Source organism: Hevea brasiliensis, chromosome 14 (assembly GCF_030052815.1).
Source record: "Hevea brasiliensis isolate MT/VB/25A 57/8 chromosome 14, ASM3005281v1, whole genome shotgun sequence".
Classification (NCBI taxonomy): domain Eukaryota; kingdom Viridiplantae; phylum Streptophyta; class Magnoliopsida; order Malpighiales; family Euphorbiaceae; genus Hevea; species Hevea brasiliensis.
The window spans coordinates 84,772,644-84,793,440 of record NC_079506.1 but is presented as its reverse complement, the minus strand read 5'-3'; the positions used below and the strand labels follow the sequence as shown (position 1 = coordinate 84,793,440).

Sequence of the window (20,797 nt, the reverse complement as noted above, 5' to 3'; positions counted from 1 at the left end):
AATGGTGTAGAATATGGTGAAGAATAGAGGTAAGTCATTATTAAAATTAGAAATTGATTGATATGTCTAATAATCAAAGAAAAACTAAGTCAAAGTTGAGAATCTATCTAATTATATGCTTGTGGAAATAAATGCCATAAAAATTAATTTCTAGTTGTTTTGCCTAAAGAATGGTGCAAAATATGATGAAGACTAGACATAAGTCATCATACAAATTAGAAGTTGATTGATATGTCCAATAATCAAAGAAAAGCAAAGCCAGAAAATTTCTTAACTTCAATTCACATGCACCAAAGAATTTGGTCTACCATTGCCACATGTGAATAAAGACTTATTATGTTATTAATCAGAGTCTTAGTGGCTCTGTTCTGATGGAGATACTCCTCTAATTAAAAGTATGTATATTTTAATTGTAATATATATATATATATATATATATATATATATATATATATATATATATATATATATAATTTGAGATTACAAACCAATATTTTCATTGCATAACCTAATAAATTGAATGAAGTTAATCTAGTGGGTAAGGAGCTTCATTATTCTTTATCAATTAGGATTTCGACTCTGCTAATTAAAGCTTCATTATTTTATAATTGAAAATGACAAGTCTTTATCTCGAGAAAATGGACAAGGGAAAATAGAGTGTTGAAGCCTTTAAAACCCATGCCTTCGTCCTCGTAGTCATACTTGTCTTGATAGAAATAGTCGACTATGGAAAGTGAAACCCTATGGAAATTGAAACCTTATGGAAATTGACACTCCCGAACATTATCTTCAAAATAAGTCGTCTTGACTTAACTGAAACCTCCTTTGAAGCTTGGATTGAGATAGCAGTAGACATTCAACAATGAAATAGATAAGGTCATTACTCATTAACTCCCTGCCCCGGCGTTCACGCCTGCGCTTGGATTGAAATAGATCAAACTATTTCTAGATGCAAAGTTCCTTCATATTTGGCAGAGCAAGACTGGAAGCTGACGAATACATATTATTTTTTAATAGCAGATTCAGATTTTAGCTTAGCTAATCCGCACCTCATGCTCATGCATCAATTTATTGATTAGAGGTTTGAATGCAATCATTACCAGTATACAATCTTCTTTATTTTTAAAGAGAATTGTAAAAAAAAAAAAAAAAAAAAAAAAAAAAAAAAAAAAAAAAAAACCAAATAAATTTATACTTTCAACATCTAATAAAATAATTTTTTAATAATAAAATATAATTTTAAATTTTTAAATATTAAAATTATTTAAAACTTTAATTAAAAACAAATTAAAAAAAGAAATTGAAGTACATGAAACAAAAATTATTTAATATTAAAATTATTATTTTTAATATTTCATTGTTAAAAACTGGAGAAATTGAAGCCATTAAAATGCTTGCCCTGGTCTTCACGGCCATACTTGTCATGATAGAAGCGACTTTTATAATGTATTACTATTTTTGTGAATCCTTTAGCAAGTGATACTCCTAAAAATTATATTCATTAGTAGTTATAAGTCTTGTTGAATAAATACATAAATTGGAAATAATTCACTTCTATGATAAATTGGAAATATATATATATATATATATATATATATATATATATATATATTAGAGAAATATAAAAACAAGTACAAATATATTAACTAAGTTACACCATACAAAATTTCTTTAATTTTATGTTTTATGTGTTTATTATCTCAATTTTGGAGAGGAAGAAAGAGAGAATGTAAAATATCAATCTTAAAATGAAGAAAGTGAGAGAGGAGAGTAAAAAAAAGAAAGAAAATGAGTGTCTAGGAGAAATCAAAGCACCCTGTAAAAGGATGAAGAGGCTAGGTATTTGATATCTAACATAATTATGTACTAATTTATTTATTTTTAATGATATAGGATCGGATGTTTAATATCGTGTTAATAAATAATATTTTTTAGATTCTTTCCTTAATTATAGCTAATTTACTAATTTTAAGACCATATTAAAACTAGTATAGGCATTTAATTTTATATATATATATAACCACTGTAATGCAAATTAAGTTGTATATCTCCTCATAGAGGAGTTGAGAAAACCTTTTTTGTTAATGTTTTAAAAATTAATATATAACAAAAAAAAATATTAGCTAATAATAATAAACTATGCAAAGCTGTGATATAGAGCATCTGCTATTCAATTAAGATCAAAGCAAAAAGGCTGTAATTTGAAGTAGTCTTGTTGTTTAAACTAATCTAGAGTATAAAAATCTAATATCTTCTTTGTTAGTGTAAAGTCTAACTCTATTATAATCATTGAAGATAGAAAAAAAAAGTTCCATTAAAAAAAAATGGTAAAAGAAGAGTGTTTGTCTGCTTCTTTGGTCTTCGGTCTTCACGTCCTACAGAATTGCAAACCAATAACTCATAATATAGAAATTATTTTTCCTCTCTCCATTCGGATTATAAATTCCAAATGGTTACACTGATTTTTTAGTAACTCAAACTTTTCAACTTTTGCTTTCCACTTCAAGAGAATGGCTAGTCTACTGTGGCTTGCTCACGTTCTCTGCTTCCTTTTGTTTCACTTGCATTTTCAAGCTTCTTCTCTATCTTTTTCTTTTAATTCCTCTGCTGCCATGCTGTGCCAGCATGACCAGAGTCTTGCCTTGCTCCAATTCAAGAAAACCTTTTCCATCACAAGTGATGCCTCTTCCTGGGATTTCCCTTACCCCAAGCCTTATCCAAAGACTGAGTCTTGGAAAGAGGGCACGGATTGCTGCTGGTGGGATGGGGTCACTTGCGACATAGAAACGGGTAATGTAATTGGCCTTAACCTTTCTTCTAGCTTGCTCTATGGTACCATCCATTCTAATAATACTCTTTTCTTCCTTCCTCATCTCCAAAAGCTTGACCTCTCTAACAATGATTTCAATGGCTCTCAAATTGTACCTCAGTTTGGCCAGTTTTTGAATTTATCATATCTTAACCTAAACTACTCTGTTTTTGAGGGCCGAATTCCACTAGAAATTTCTTATCTGTCTGGTTTGGTTTCGCTTGATCTTTCAAGGAATTATGATTTGATACTCAAAGCCACTGTTTTTAACGAGATTGTTCAAAACCTAACCCAGTTACAGGAATTGGACCTAAGTGATGTAAACCTGTCTTCGGTTGCAACTAGTTCCTTGATGAATTTGACTTCTTCTTTGACATCTCTCAAACTCTATTCTTGTACATTGGAAGGGAAATTCCCAGATATCAGTCATCTATCTGTACTGGTTTCACTTGATCTTTCTGATAACTATGATTTGATACAAGAAAGCACTTATTTTAAAAAGCTTGTTCAAAACCTAACCCAGTTACAAGAATTGGACTTGAGTGGTGCAAACATGTCTTTGGTTGCACTCAGTTCCTTGATGAATTTGTCTTCTTCTTTGACATCTCTCAAACTCAGAGAATGCCAATTGCAAGGGAAATTCCCAGATATCTGTCATCTATCCAAATTGGTTTTATTGGACCTCTCCTATAACAATTTTAGTGGTGAGATTCCATCCTCATTGGAAAATTTTGAACAGCTTGATACTTTATACCTTTACAACAACAACCTCAATGGTCAAATTCCATCCTTACTTGGAAGCCTTAAGAATCTCTCCTCATTGGACCTCTCCTATAACAATTTTAATGGTGAGATTCCCTCATTTGAAAACCTTAAACAGCTTGAAAGATTGTACCTCTATAAAAACAATCTCAGTGGTCAAATTCCATCCTTACTCGGAAGCCTTAAGGAACTCTCCTCATTGGACCTCTCCTATAACAACTTTAATGGTGAGATTCCCTCCTCATTTGAAAACCTTAAACAGCTTGACAGTTTGTACCTCCACAAAAACAATCTCAGTGGTCAAATTCCATCCTTACTTGGAAGCCTTAAGAAACTCTCCTCATTGGACCTCTCCTATAACAATTTTAATGGTGAGATTCCCTCCTCATTTGAAAACCTTAAACATCTTGTAATTTTGGACCTCAGCAACAACAATCTCAGTGGTCAAATTTCATCCTCACTTACGAGGCTTAAAGTCGTCTTATCATTGGATCTCTCCTATAACAATTTTAAAGGTGAGTTTCCTTCCTCATTTGAAAACCTTAAACAACTTCAAATTTTGGACCTCTAAAACAACAATCTCAGTGGTCAAATTCCTAATTATTTTACAAACTTTAAACAATTTTACAGGTCCCATCACTTTCCAAGGAAGCAGGCTTTCAAGGTTAGAATATCTCGATTTATCCAATAACTTGTTACATGGCCGAATTCCAAGTTCAATTTTCAAACTTGTGAACTTAAGTGTTCTCATTCTTTCATCCAACAAATTGATAGGAGAAGTCTCTTCTGCAGTTTGCGAGTTAAATTCTCTTGAAATTCTTGACCTGTCAAACAATAGTTTGAACGGCTTCATGCCACAATGTTTGGGAAATTTCAGCAACAATCTTTCAGTATTGCACTTGGGCATGAACAAATTCCATGGAACCATCCTTGAAACGTTTTCAATAGGCAACAACTTGAGATATTTGAACTTCAATGGTAACCAATTGCAAGGGAAAATTCCACCTTCCATCTGCAATTGTATAAATTTGGAAATTTGAGATCTTGGAAACAATAATATAGATGACACATTCCCCCATTTTCTGGAAACACTTTCGAAGCTACAAATTCTAATTCTAAAATCCAATAAATTTCATGGTTTGGTGAAAGGGACCTCTACCAATTATTCATTCTCAAAGCTACGAATTTTTGACCTCTCCAACAACACGTTTAACGGACTTTTACCTGCAGAGTATTTCAATAATTTCAAGGCAATGATGATCTTTGATTTGAATATGAAATACATGGGAGCACCAAATTATTCTTCATATGATTATTCTGTGAGTCTGACACTCAAAGGCGTAGAGATTGAGTTGGTGAAAATCCAAACACTTCTTACATCCATTGATTTGTCGGGCAATAAATTCACAGGGGAGATCCCACAGTCAATTGGAAAACTTAAATCACTTAAGTTGCTCAACTTGTCTCACAATCAACTCACAGGCAATATTCAACCGTCATTGGGGAATTTGAGCAATTTGGAATCTTTAGACCTCTCTTCAAATCTTCTTGTTGGAAGGATTCCAATGCAGTTGACATATTTGACATTTTTGGAAGTGTTTCGGGTTTCACATAATCAACTTGAAGGACCTATTCCAGAAGGAAAGCAGTTCAACACATTCGATAGCACCTCATATGAAGGAAATTTGAGATTGTGTGGACTTCCACTAGAAAAATGTGACAATGGGGAGAGGAAAAAACCAACAACATCAAAGGAAGATGATTCCAAGTCTAAAAATGGATTTGGATGGAAAGCTGTATTGGCAGGGTATGGATGTGGAGTAATATTTGGTGTTGTAACGGGATATGTTGTGTTTAAAACAAGAAAACCTACATGGTTTGTGAGGATGGTTGAAGGTGAAGGGCATCGAAAGCCAAAAAGATTTAGCAATTAATCTTCAAAGGGAAACTTTCAATGTGACTGGTGTTTGCAGGTAATATTTCGTGATATTTCTTGCTTTGCATATAATTTCAGGTTAATTAGCTTTCTTTTCTTTTTTTTTTAATCTCTTTTTATATAAATATGCATAAATTGTTTTTTTAGGAAATAAATTATTCTTATTGTTAATTAGCACAATATTTGATCTTCTTGTTATAAGATTTTATCCATTTACCATGAATTTTTTACAATTCCTTTTTTTTTTTTTTTTTTTTGAATTTTCTACCTTGTTAGGCAGGTGAAGAATAACTAAGAAGATGCGGCCAAATGAAGATACAGTGTTAGATGCATAGCACATGTGAATGTGGGGGCAAATCAAGCTCAATTGTTCTATCATGTAAAAATTTATCTTGTTATGCTTCTCTCTGTCTCTGTTTTCTACATATATAAGTTTTCTTAAAATAATGAAAGTTTTTGTATGTCTAAGATTGGGAACTTGTGTTAGATTTTAATTTCTATTTTGTTATTCTTGAGCTATATTCTGACTGTATATTCCTTTATTTCGAATGCAATTTGACCTACAATATATCAATCTTGTACTATATTTGCCATTTGTTGAACAAGGATCGGTAGGTCCATTTTCATCATATTTATCGTGACGCCAACTTATGTGCTGATTGACTGGCACATTATGCCCATTCTTTTTTAGCTGGATTGATGCGGTTGCAAGAGGCTCTGAGTAGGTTCTTTAATTGTTGCAGCATGCATGACTTTATTTTGTTTCTCTCTATTCCTTTTCTGAAAAAATGAAGATAATAAATTTTGTCTTATACCAAACCTAACCAAGCTAATTAAGTGCAATTGACTTACTGCCATTCAGTTGAATGAAATCACCGAGGTCACACACCATATTTAAACAGGTCTATCCAAGGCCCCCTTCAAGATTTGGGATCCCATTGATCATAACCATGGCTCTCCCAATTTGCGCCCTTATGGATGGGTCTAATGTGAGTACGTGAGCAGCCCAATCAAAAAGAAATTCCACTCCATTAATGGTAATGGGGCAAGGATGAGATTAAGGCTTCCTGCCTCCATCTCCACTTCGATCCACCTTAATTTTTGTGTTCATATGATGTATATTTGTACGTTATGATAAAATATTTTAAGTATATATATTTTTTTATTATAAAATTAAAGAATTAAAATGAGAAATCCCTTCCTGCTTTACCTTCTCCTTGGCCATTTTCACTTGGGTCCTCCTCCTTGATACCTAATGAGGCAGGGATGGAAAAAAGGAGAAAACTAGCCTTGTCCTACCTACTCGTCATGCTCCTATTATTTTAAGAAAATTCAAAAGAATTCTATCATTTTAAAATATATTTTAAACACAAATTTGGAATAAAAGCCCAAATTCAAGCCTATGATGATTCTGGCACAAGTGAAGTTTGTCTTCATTTTTATTTATTTATTTTTATAGAATTGTCTTTATGCATTGATGGATTCCTCCTATTGAGGATAAAAGTTTTAATCTAGAGATCAATCTAACATAATTAACCGAAATTCATATGAAAAAATTTAAAATATTTAAATATTTTAAATAAAAATAAAAAAACATTTTAAACATTACAATTTACAAAATTTCGAAGTTTCATAAAAATTAAAAAAAAAAATGACTATAAAACTAATCCAGGACTTGAATTTCATAAAATCAAGATCTCTAAACTTGAAATTGTTAAAGCATATGTATACATATTTGCATCAATTACCTAAATTGTTTAAGGGTATAAGGAATAAGATGTTCTCGAGACTTTCCCTAATTATGCAAATTGTGAGTTTATCACCCGTAAGGTGAAAGTTATTTAATTGAACGGGCTATCTCTTGCTTTGTGATCCACCAAATATTATATAGTCTTCAGACCTCCTATGAATAATTAAATTAAATTAAAAAAAAAAAAAAACATAGTCACTACCTTGTGACATGTTACATTAACTGGTTAGGAGCTATTTTGCGTCATGGAACACTTGAACTTTAGCTCAATGTTAGTTGGTTGGTGAGGACATTTTCTCTTTCAGCAACTTTGTCAAGATCTCACTTCAGTTGGTCCAAGGGATATCTTTCATATATATCGCAATTTATTCATTTATCACTATTTTTAATTAATTAAGAAAATTAAGTGCTCTAATATAATGTCTTCAAAATTACAGAATTAATGATATATAAACCTACAAATTATGGGGAGATATCTACATGGAGTAAAATGTTATGATTATGTGAAATCCGTTTTGATTAATTAAAATACTAAAGTTAGAAATTGCACATTTATGTATTTTAAGAAGTTTAAGGATAATTAATATAATAAAAAGTTGTACTGGGGAGGTCTAATGGCCAGGGTTTAAATGAGCGAGGTATGCTATGTTTTTCCTGACTTTTTGGTTAATGATATATATGCTTATAAAAAAAATTGAAGGATTTAACTATATATTTAAATAAATGCAGAGATATTATGTACAATAACATTTAAAATAACTGATAGAATAATCTATTTAACAGTAAACCTTGAACGACATTAATGGTATTGTGCTTCTCTTTACATTGGAGAAGAATAATTTTCTTTCTTTCTTTTTTTTTAATGTGTTAGTAATGTCAACATTTATAATTAAAAAGACAAATAATGCTTAGCTTAATAGTAATAAAGTCATCTCTTAAACTATGAATTTTTAAGTTTCAATGAAAATTAATTGTAAAAAAGAAAAATGCTATAGTAGTGACTTGAGAATCCATCTAATAAAATGCTTGTGGAAATAAATGTCATTTCACTTGTTATGCTTAAAAAATGGTGTAGAATATGGAGAAGAATAGAGTTAAATCATCATTCAAATTAGAAATTGATTGATATTGTCTAGTAATCAAAGAAAAGCGAACTTGAGAATCCATCTAATTATATACTTGTGGAAATAAATGTCATAAAAATTAAATTCCACTTGTTTGGCCTAAAGAATGGTGTAGAATATGGTGAATAAAAGACTTAAGTCATCATTCAAATTAGAAGTGGATTGATATGTCTAACAATCAAAGAAAAGCGAAGTCAAACTTGAGAGTCCATCCAATTAAATGCTTGTGGAAATAAAGGTCATAGAAATTAAATTCCACTTGTTAGTCCATCCAACTAAATGCTTGTGGAAATAAAGGTCATAGAAATTAAATTTCACTTGTTTTGCGTAAAGAACGTTGCAGAATATGATAAAAAATAGAATTTGATCTACCATTGCCACGTACCAATGAAGGCTTATTATGTTATTAATCACAACCTTGGGGCTCTATTCTGAGGATATCTCCTCTGATTAGAAGTAGATATATTTTAATTTTAATTAAGATATTTAAAATTTGAATGTCATTTATTATTATATAAAATATATATATATATATATATATATACACATCTTCTTTGTATATTCTGGCACTAGTAAAGATTGCATTGCATACACAATTCCAAAGCTTTAAGCAATGGTAGAAGCGACATGTAGTAGTACAATACTTAATTATTGCAAAATCATTTACTACTCAAGACTAATACTTAATTAAAAATACTTGTAGGATTATTTTCATTTTTATTTTATTTTTTATAGGATTGTCTTTATGCATTGATGGATTCCTCCTATTGAGGATAAAAGTTTTAATCTAGAGATCAATATAACATAATTAACCGAAATTCATATGAAAAAATTTAAAATATTTAAATATTTTAAATAAAAATAAAAAAACATTTTAAACATTACAATTTACAAAATTTCGAAGTTTCACAATTAATCACAAATAAAATATTTCATAAAAATAAAAAAAAAATTGACTATAAAACTAATCCAGTACTTGAATTTCATAAAATCAAGATCTCTAAACTTGAAATTGTTAAAGCATATGTATACATATTTGCATCAATTACCTAAATTGTTTAAGGGTATAAGGAATAAGATGTTCTCGAGACTTTCCCTAATTATGCAAATTGTGAGTTTATCAACCGTAAGGTGAGAGTTATTTAATAGAACGGGCTATCTCTTGCTTTGTGATCCACCAAATATTATATAGTCTTCAGACCTCCTATGAATAATTAAATTAAAAAAAAAAAAAAAAAAAAAAAAAAAAAAAAAATAGTCACTACCTTGTGACATGTTACATTAACTGTTTAGGAGCTATTTTGCGTCATGGAACACTTGAACTTTAGCTCAATGTTAGTTGGTTGGTGAGGACATTTTCTCTTTCAGCAACTTTGTCAAGATCTCACTTCAGTTGGTCCAAGGGATATCTTTCATATATATCGCAATTTATTCATTTATCACTATTTTTAATTAATTAAGAAAATTAAGTGCTCTAATATAATGTCTTCAAAATTACAGAATTAATGATATATAAACCTACAAATTATGGGGAGATATCTACATGGAGTAAAATGTTATGATTATGTGAAATCCGTTTTGATTAATTAAAATACTAAAGTTAGAAATTGCACATTTATGTATTTTAAGAAGTTTAAGGATAATTAATATAATAAAAAGTTGTACTGGGGAGGTCTAATGGCCAGGGTTTAAATGAGCGAGGTATGCTATGTTTTTCCTGACTTTTTGGTTAATGATATATATGCTTATAAAAAAAATTGAAGGATTTAACTATATATTTAAATAAATGCAGAGATATTATGTACAATAACATTTAAAATAACTGATAGAATAATCTATTTAACAGTAAACCTTGAACGACATTAATGGTATTGTGCTTCTCTTTACATTGGAGAAGAATAATTTTCTTTCTTTCTTTTTTTTTAATGTGTTAGTAATGTCAACATTTATAATTAAAAAGACAAATAATGCTTAGCTTAATAGTAATAAAGTCATCTCTTAAACTATGAAGTTTTAAGTTTCAATGAAAATTAATTGTAAAAAAGAAAAATGCTATAGTAGTGACTTGAGAATCCATCTAATAAAATGCTTGTGGAAATAAATGTCATTTCACTTGTTATGCTTAAAAAATGGTGTAGAATATGGAGAAGAATAGAGTTAAATCATCATTCAAATTAGAAATTGATTGATATTGTCTAGTAATCAAAGAAAAGCGAACTTGAGAATCCATCTAATTATATACTTGTGGAAATAAATGTCATAAAATTGAATTCCACTTGTTTGGCCTAAAGAATGGTGTAGAATATGGTGAATAAAAGACTTAAGTCATCATTCAAATTAGAAGTGGATTGATATGTCTAACAATCAAAGAAAAGCGAAGTCAAACTTGAGAGTCCATCCAATTAAATGCTTGTAGAAATAAAGGTCATAGAAATTAAATTCCACTTGTTAGTCCATCCAACTAAATGCTTGTGGAAATAAAGGTCATAGAAATTAAATTTCACTTGTTTTGCGTAAAGAACGTTGCAGAATATGATAACCTTATTATGTTATTAATCACAACCTTGGGGCTCTATTCTGAGGAGATCTCCTCTGATTAGAAGTAGATATATTTTAATTTTAATTAAGATATTTAAAATTTGAATGTCATTTATTATTATATAAAATATATATATATATATATATATATACACATCTTCTTTGTATATTCTGGCACTAGTAAAGATTGCATTGCATACACAATTCCAAAGCTTTAAGCAATGGTAGAAGCGACATGTAGTAGTACAATACTTAATTATTGCAAAATCATTTACTACTCAAGACTAATACTTAATTAAAAATACTTGTAGGATTATTTTCATTTTTATTTTATTTTTTATAGGATTGTCTTTATGCATTGATGGATTCCTCCTATTGAGGATAAAAGTTTTAATCTAGAGATCAATATAACATAATTAACCGAAATTCATATGAAAAAATTTAAAATATTTAAATATTTTAAATAAAAATAAAAAAACATTTTAAACATTACAATTTACAAAATTTCGAAGTTTCACAATTAATCACAAATAAAATATTTCATAAAAATAAAAAAAAAATTGACTATAAAACTAATCCAGTACTTGAATTTCATAAAATCAAGATCTCTAAACTTGAAATTGTTAAAGCATATGTATACATATTTGCATCAATTACCTAAATTGTTTAAGGGTATAAGGAATAAGATGTTCTCGAGACTTTCCCTAATTATGCAAATTGTGAGTTTATAAACCGTAAGGTGAGAGTTATTTAATAGAACGGGCTATCTCTTGCTTTGTGATCCACCAAATATTATATAGTCTTCAGACCTCCTATGAATAATTAAATTAAAAAAAAAAAAAAAAAAAAAAAACCATAGTCACTTCCTTGTGACATGTTACATTAACTGGTTAGGAGCTATTTTGCGTCATGGAACACTTGAACTTTAGCTCAATGTTAGTTGGTTGGTGAGGACATTTTCTCTTTCAGCAACTTTGTCAAGATCTCACTTCAGTTGGTCCAAGGGATATCTTTCATATATATCGCAATTTATTCATTTATCACTATTTTTAATTAATTAAGAAAATTAAGTGCTCTAATATAATGTCTTCAAAATTACAGAATTAATGATATATAAACCTACAAATTATGGGGAGATATCTACATGGAGTAAAATGTTATGATTATGTGAAATCCGTTTTGATTAATTAAAATACTAAAGTTAGAAATTGCACATTTATGTATTTTAAGAAGTTTAAGGATAATTAATATAATAAAAAGTTGTACTGGGGAGGTCTAATGGCCAGGGTTTAAATGAGCGAGGTATGCTATGTTTTTCCTGACTTTTTGGTTAATGATATATATGCTTATAAAAAAAATTGAAGGATTTAACTATATATTTAAATAAATGCAGAGATATTATGTACAATAACATTTAAAATAACTGATAGAATAATCTATTTAACAGTAAACCTTGAACGACATTAATGGTATTGTGCTTCTCTTTACATTGGAGAAGAATAATTTTCTTTCTTTCTTTTTTTTTAATGTGTTAGTAATGTCAACATTTATAATTAAAAAGACAAATAATGCTTAGCTTAATAGTAATAAAGTCATCTCTTAAACTATGAAGTTTTAAGTTTCAATGAAAATTAATTGTAAAAAAGAAAAATGCTATAGTAGTGACTTGAGAATCCATCTAATAAAATGCTTGTGGAAATAAATGTCATTTCACTTGTTATGCTTAAAAAATGGTGTAGAATATGGAGAAGAATAGAGTTAAATCATCATTCAAATTAGAAATTGATTGATATTGTCTAGTAATCAAAGAAAAGCGAACTTGAGAATCCATCTAATTATATACTTGTGGAAATAAATGTCATAAAAATTAAATTCCACTTGTTTGGCCTAAAGAATGGTGTAGAATATGGTGAATAAAAGACTTAAGTCATCATTCAAATTAGAAGTGGATTGATATGTCTAACAATCAAAGAAAAGCGAAGTCAAACTTGAGAGTCCATCCAATTAAATGCTTGTAGAAATAAAGGTCATAGAAATTAAATTCCACTTGTTAGTCCATCCAACTAAATGCTTGTGGAAATAAAGGTCATAGAAATTAAATTTCACTTGTTTTGCGTAAAGAACGTTGCAGAATATGATAACCTTATTATGTTATTAATCACAACCTTGGGGCTCTATTCTGAGGAGATCTCCTCTGATTAGAAGTAGATATATTTTAATTTTAATTAAGATATTTAAAATTTGAATGTCATTTATTATTATATAAAATATATATATATATATATATATATACACATCTTCTTTGTATATTCTGGCACTAGTAAAGATTGCATTGCATACACAATTCCAAAGCTTTAAGCAATGGTAGAAGCGACATGTAGTAGTACAATACTTAATTATTGCAAAATCATTTACTACTCAAGACTAATACTTAATTAAAAATACTTGTAGGATTATTTTCATTTTTATTTTATTTTTTATAGGATTGTCTTTATGCATTGATGGATTCCTCCTATTGAGGATAAAAGTTTTAATCTAGAGATCAATATAACATAATTAACCGAAATTCATATGAAAAAATTTAAAATATTTAAATATTTTAAATAAAAATAAAAAAACATTTTAAACATTACAATTTACAAAATTTCGAAGTTTCACAATTAATCACAAATAAAATATTTCATAAAAATAAAAAAAAAATTGACTATAAAACTAATCCAGTACTTGAATTTCATAAAATCAAGATCTCTAAACTTGAAATTGTTAAAGCATATGTATACATATTTGCATCAATTACCTAAATTGTTTAAGGGTATAAGGAATAAGATGTTCTCGAGACTTTCCTAATTATGCAAATTGTGAGTTTATCAACCGTAAGGTGAGAGTTATTTAATAGAACGGGCTATCTCTTGCTTTGTGATCCACCAAATATTATATAGTCTTCAGACCTCCTATGAATAATTAAATTAAAAAAAAAAAAAAAAAAAAACCATAGTCACTTCCTTGTGACATGTTACATTAACTGGTTAGGAGCTATTTTGCGTCATGGAACACTTGAACTTTAGCTCAATGTTAGTTGGTTGGTGAGGACATTTTCTCTTTCAGCAACTTTGTCAAGATCTCACTTCAGTTGGTCCAAGGGATATCTTTCATATATATCGCAATTTATTCATTTATCACTATTTTTAATTAATTAAGAAAATTAAGTGCTCTAATATAATGTCTTCAAAATTACAGAATTAATGATATATAAACCTACAAATTATGGGGAGATATCTACATGGAGTAAAATGTTATGATTATGTGAAATCCGTTTTGATTAATTAAAATACTAAAGTTAGAAATTGCACATTTATGTATTTTAAGAAGTTTAAGGATAATTAATATAATAAAAAGTTGTACTGGGGAGGTCTAATGGCCAGGGTTTAAATGAGCGAGGTATGCTATGTTTTTCCTGACTTTTTGGTTAATGATATATATGCTTATAAAAAAAATTGAAGGATTTAACTATATATTTAAATAAATGCAGAGATATTATGTACAATAACATTTAAAATAACTGATAGAATAATCTATTTAACAGTAAACCTTGAACGACATTAATGGTATTGTGCTTCTCTTTACATTGGAGAAGAATAATTTTCTTTCTTTCTTTTTTTTTAATGTGTTAGTAATGTCAACATTTATAATTAAAAAGACAAATAATGCTTAGCTTAATAGTAATAAAGTCATCTCTTAAACTATGAAGTTTTAAGTTTCAATGAAAATTAATTGTAAAAAAGAAAAATGCTATAGTAGTGACTTGAGAATCCATCTAATAAAATGCTTGTGGAAATAAATGTCATTTCACTTGTTATGCTTAAAAATGGTGTAGAATATGGAGAAGAATAGAGTTAAATCATCATTCAAATTAGAAATTGATTGATATTGTCTAGTAATCAAAGAAAAGCGAACTTGAGAATCCATCTAATTATATACTTGTGGAAATAAATGTCATAAAAATTAAATTCCACTTGTTTGGCCTAAAGAATGGTGTAGAATATGGTGAATAAAAGACTTAAGTCATCATTCAAATTAGAAGTGGATTGATATGTCTAACAATCAAAGAAAAGCGAAGTCAAACTTGAGAGTCCATCCAATTAAATGCTTGTAGAAATAAAGGTCATAGAAATTAAATTCCACTTGTTAGTCCATCCAACTAAATGCTTGTGGAAATAAAGGTCATAGAAATTAAATTTCACTTGTTTTGCGTAAAGAACGTTGCAGAATATGATAACCTTATTATGTTATTAATCACAACCTTGGGGCTCTATTCTGAGGAGATCTCCTCTGATTAGAAGTAGATATATTTTAATTTTAATTAAGATATTTAAAATTTGAATGTCATTTATTATTATATAAAATATATATATATATATATATATATATACACATCTTCTTTGTATATTCTGGCACTAGTAAAGATTGCATTGCATACACAATTCCAAAGCTTTAAGCAATGGTAGAAGCGACATGTAGTAGTACAATACTTAATTATTGCAAAATCATTTACTACTCAAGACTAATACTTAATTAAAAATACTTGTAGGATTATTTTCATTTTTATTTTATTTTTTATAGGATTGTCTTTATGCATTGATGGATTCCTCCTATTGAGGATAAAAGTTTTAATCTAGAGATCAATATAACATAATTAACCGAAATTCATATGAAAAAATTTAAAATATTTAAATATTTTAAATAAAAATAAAAAAAAATTTTAAACATTACAATTTACAAAATTTCGAAGTTTCACAATTAATCACAAATAAAATATTTCATAAAAATAAAAAAAAAAATTGACTATAAAACTAATCCAGTACTTGAATTTCATAAAATCAAGATCTCTAAACTTGAAATTGTTAAAGCATATGTATACATATTTGCATCAATTACCTAAATTGTTTAAGGGTATAAGGAATAAGATGTTCTCGAGACTTTCCCTAATTATGCAAATTGTGAGTTTATCAACCGTAAGGTGAGAGTTATTTAATAGAACGGGCTATCTCTTGCTTTGTGATCCACCAAATATTATATAGTCTTCAGACCTCCTATGAATAATTAAATTAAAAAAAAAAAAAAAAAAAAAAAAACCATAGTCACTTCCTTGTGACATGTTACATTAACTGGTTAGGAGCTATTTTGCGTCATGGAACACTTGAACTTTAGCTCAATGTTAGTTGGTTGGTGAGGACATTTTCTCTTTCAGCAACTTTGTCAAGATCTCACTTCAGTTGGTCCAAGGGATATCTTTCATATATATCGCAATTTATTCATTTATCACTATTTTTAATTAATTAAGAAAATTAAGTGCTCTAATATAATGTCTTCAAAATTACAGAATTAATGATATATAAACCTACAAATTATGGGGAGATATCTACATGGAGTAAAATGTTATGATTATGTGAAATCCGTTTTGATTAATTAAAATACTAAAGTTAGAAATTGCACATTTATGTATTTTAAGAAGTTTAAGGATAATTAATATAATAAAAAGTTGTACTGGGGAGGTCTAATGGCCAGGGTTTAAATGAGCGAGGTATGCTATGTTTTTCCTGACTTTTTGGTTAATGATATATATGCTTATAAAAAAAATTGAAGGATTTAACTATATATTTAAATAAATGCAGAGATATTATGTACAATAACATTTAAAATAACTGATAGAATAATCTATTTAACAGTAAACCTTGAACGACATTAATGGTATTGTGCTTCTCTTTACATTGGAGAAGAATAATTTTCTTTCTTTCTTTTTTTTTAATGTGTTAGTAATGTCAACATTTATAATTAAAAAGACAAATAATGCTTAGCTTAATAGTAATAAAGTCATCTCTTAAACTATGAATTTTTAAGTTTCAATGAAAATTAATTGTAAAAAAGAAAAATGCTATAGTAGTGACTTGAGAATCCATCTAATAAAATGCTTGTGGAAATAAATGTCATTTCACTTGTTATGCTTAAAAAATGGTGTAGAATATGGAGAAGAATAGAGTTAAGTCATCATTCAAATTAGAAATTGATTGATATTGTCTAGTAATCAAAGAAAAACCAAGTCAAACTTGAGAATCCATCTAATTATATACTTGTGGAAATAAATGTCATTTCACTTGTTATGCTTAAAAAATGGTGTAGAATATGGAGAAGAATGGAGTTAAGTCATCATTCAAATTAGAAATTGATTGATATTGTCTAGTAATCAAAGAAAAACCAAGTCAAACTTGAGAATCCATCTAATTATATACTTGTGGAAATAAATGTCATTTCACTTGTTATGCTTAAAAAATGGTGTAGAATATGGAGAAGAATGGAGTTAAGTCATCATTCAAATTAGAAATTGATTGATATTGTCTAGTAATCAAAGAAAAACCAAGTCAAACTTGAGAATCCATCTAATTATACACTTGTGGAAATAAATGTCATAAAAATTAAATTCCACTTGTTTGGCCTAAAGAATGGTGAATAAAAGACTTAAGTCATCATTCAAATTAGAAGTGGATTGATATGTCTAACGATCAAAGAAAAGCGAAGTCAAACTTGAGAGTCCATCCAATTAAATGATTGTGGAAATAAAGGTCATAGAAATTAAATTCCACTTGTTTTGCGTAAAGAATGGTGCAGAATATGATAAAAAATAGAATTTGATCTACCATTGCTACATACCAATGAAGGCTTATTATGTTATTAATCACAACCTTGGGGCTCTATTCTGAAGGAGATATCCTCTAATTAGAAGAGGAGATATCCTCTAATTAGAAGTAGATATATTTTAATTTTAATTAAGATATTTAAAATTTGAATGTCATTTATTATTATATAAAATATATATATATATATTACAAACCAATATTTTATTGTATAACCTAATAAATTCAACGAAGTTACTAGGCGGTAAGGAGTTTGTGCACTTTGCCTTTGGCTTGGCACAGGAATGAATCTATTTCACCATTTTCACTCTATTTGCAAATTTAACTGAGCCAAACTAAACTTCCTTAAGCTTAAGCCCGAAGGCACTGAAGTTTCTTAATTCTCTATCAATTAGGATTTCGACTCGAAGGCACTGAAGTTTCATAATTCTTTATCAATTGGGATTTCGACTCTACTGCAGCTTCATTATTTTTTTTCTTCAGACAGAAATAATTAATAGTTAGTAGGGCGTGTATTCCAGGACTCCAAAGAGAGTTCATGGCTTAACGCATAGCAATTAGCAATCTAGATCACTGTTTTTTTCCCCGCCACTTGATGGGTGGTGTAGTTTTCAACCCAAACCAACCAACCCCAAGAAATGGTATGCAAATTTGGCTTAATAGGTAGGTGTGTCAATGAATTTCTTAAAATTTTTTATTAAAATTTTATAATTGAAAATGACAAGTCAAGTCACTGTTTTAATCTTTAGAAAATGGATAAGGGAAAATAGAGTGTTGAAGGCATTAAAATTCATGACTTGGTCTTCAAAGCCATACTTATTTTCATAGAAGCTGTCAACTATTATTATGTATTTATATACTTCTTATTGTTTTGGTTTGGAAGTGATACTCCCAAACATTATATGCATTGGTGGTTAGAAGCGACATGTAGTAGTACAATACTTAATTATGGCAAAATCATTTACTACTCAAGACTAATACTTAATTAAAAATACTTGTAGGATTATTTTCATTTTTTTTTTATTTTTTTATAGGATTGTCTTCATACGTTGATGGATTCCTCCTAATGAGGATAAATGTTTTATTCTAGTGATAATTTAAGACAATTGTTGGTATATATGGAAGAGAATAATAGAATATAGCAGCAGAAGATATATTTTATTTGATTCATCAAGCTTACATATATAGAACTTGGAATAACAGAAATTCAATAAAAATTCTAAGTCCTAGCAGCTGATTACGTGATCCACAAAATCTCAAGTAAGACTAACAGTTTCCTAAAGAATAGGAACTAATTATTGACAAGGAAATATTCCAATTTTGAATTAGTAAAACAAGGTTACGTGCAATTCAAAAGCATTATTCTAACAACAATAAACTGAAATTGATATGAAAAAAATTTATACTTTTATATAATAAAACTATTTAAATATTTTAAATAACAAACTTTTGAACATTACAATTTACAAAATTTCGAAGTTTCATAATTAATCAAAAATAAAATATATACTAAAAAAAAAAGAAAATAAACTAAAAATTTAATCCACTACTCGAAATTCTTAAAATCAAAATCTCTAAACTTGAAATTGTTATAGCATATGTATACATATTTGCATTAATCACCTAAAAATCAGCTAATTACTATGTTTAAGGTATAAGAAATAAGAAGTTTTCGAATTTGACGTTCCCTAATTACTAACTGTGAGTTATCACCTATATGGTGAAAGTTATTTAATAGAAAGGACTATCTTCTGTTTTGTAATCAACCAAATATTATACAATCTTTAGAGCTCCTATGAATAATTTAAAAAAAAAAAAGCCTAATCACTACCTTGTGACATGCTACATTAACCGGTTAGGAGCTATTTTGCATCATGGAACACTTGAACTTAGCTCAACGTTAGTTGGAAGGTGAGGACATTTTCTCTTTCAGCAACTTTGTCAAGATCTCACTTCAATTGGTCCAAGGGATATTTTTCATACATATCATAATTTATGAAAGAAAAAAAAATATATACTTGAGTTTTTAATTTATCATTATTTTTATGCTAAGCTTAATAGTACTAAAATTGTCTCTAAAACTGTGAAGTTTTAAGTTTCTATCAAAATCAATTGCCAAAAAAAAATGCTAGTAATGACTTGAGAATCCATCTAATTAAATGCTTGTGGAAATAAATGTCATAGAAATTAAATTTCACTTGTTATGCGTAAAAAAATGGTATAGAATACAGTGAAGAATAAAGTTAAGTCATCATTCAAATTAGAAATTGATTGATATGTCTAATAATCAAAGAAAAGCAAAATCAAGCTTGAGAATCCATCTAATTAAATGCTTGTTAAAATAAATGTCATAGAAATTAAATTTCACTCGTTATACGTAAAGAATGGTGTAGAATATAATGAAAAAGAAGAATTCATCATTCAATTTATAAATCGATTGATATGTCTAATAATCAAAGAAAAAGCAAAGTCAGAAAATGTGTTTAACTTTAATTTATACTCACCAAAGAATTTGAGATACTATTGTCACATATGAACACAGACTTATATATTATATTATTAATCATTGTCTTAGTGCCTCTATTCCGACGGAGAAACTCTCCTAATTGCAAGTCTTCAATGGATTAGGAAGAGAGATGAATTGATTGAAAATGACAAGTCAAGTCACAGGCTTTATCTCTGCAAAATGGACAAGAGAAAACGGAGTGTTTAGCCATTAAAATCCATGCCTTTGTCATCACGGCCACAGTTGTCTTCATTGAAGCAGTTGATTAGTACCATATATTTGTGTACTTAAGGTTATTTTTGTGAACCCTACGGAAATTGATACTCCAAACATATTGATGGTTATAAGTAGGGGTGAGCAATCGGTTCAAACCGAATCGAATCGAATCGAATCGAACCGAATTAAATTATAAAAATCGAATCGTCAATTTTAGAAACTGAACCGAACCGAAATTGATAAAAAATCGAATCGAACCGAATCACTTTATTTCGGTTCGATTCGGTTTTAACCAATCGGTTTGATTTTTGATTGATTTTTTATTTTAGACTTGATTTTCAAGTTATTTGGTCTAATTTTAACTTTGGTTTGAACCTAATAACCATTAATCAATGAAATTAAATAATTAATATATATAAAATTAAATATAATTCATAAATTTTTCATAAAAATAAATTAATTCAAAA

At 28.5% G+C, this 20,797-nt stretch overlaps 1 pseudogene; it reads left to right on the top strand.

Moving 5' to 3' along the window:
- The first annotated feature begins 2,510 nt into the window (after window positions 1–2,510).
- On the top strand, window positions 2,511–5,505 carry LOC131173024 (receptor-like protein 9DC3; annotated as a pseudogene).
- Window positions 5,506–20,797: the final 15,292 nt, after the last annotated feature.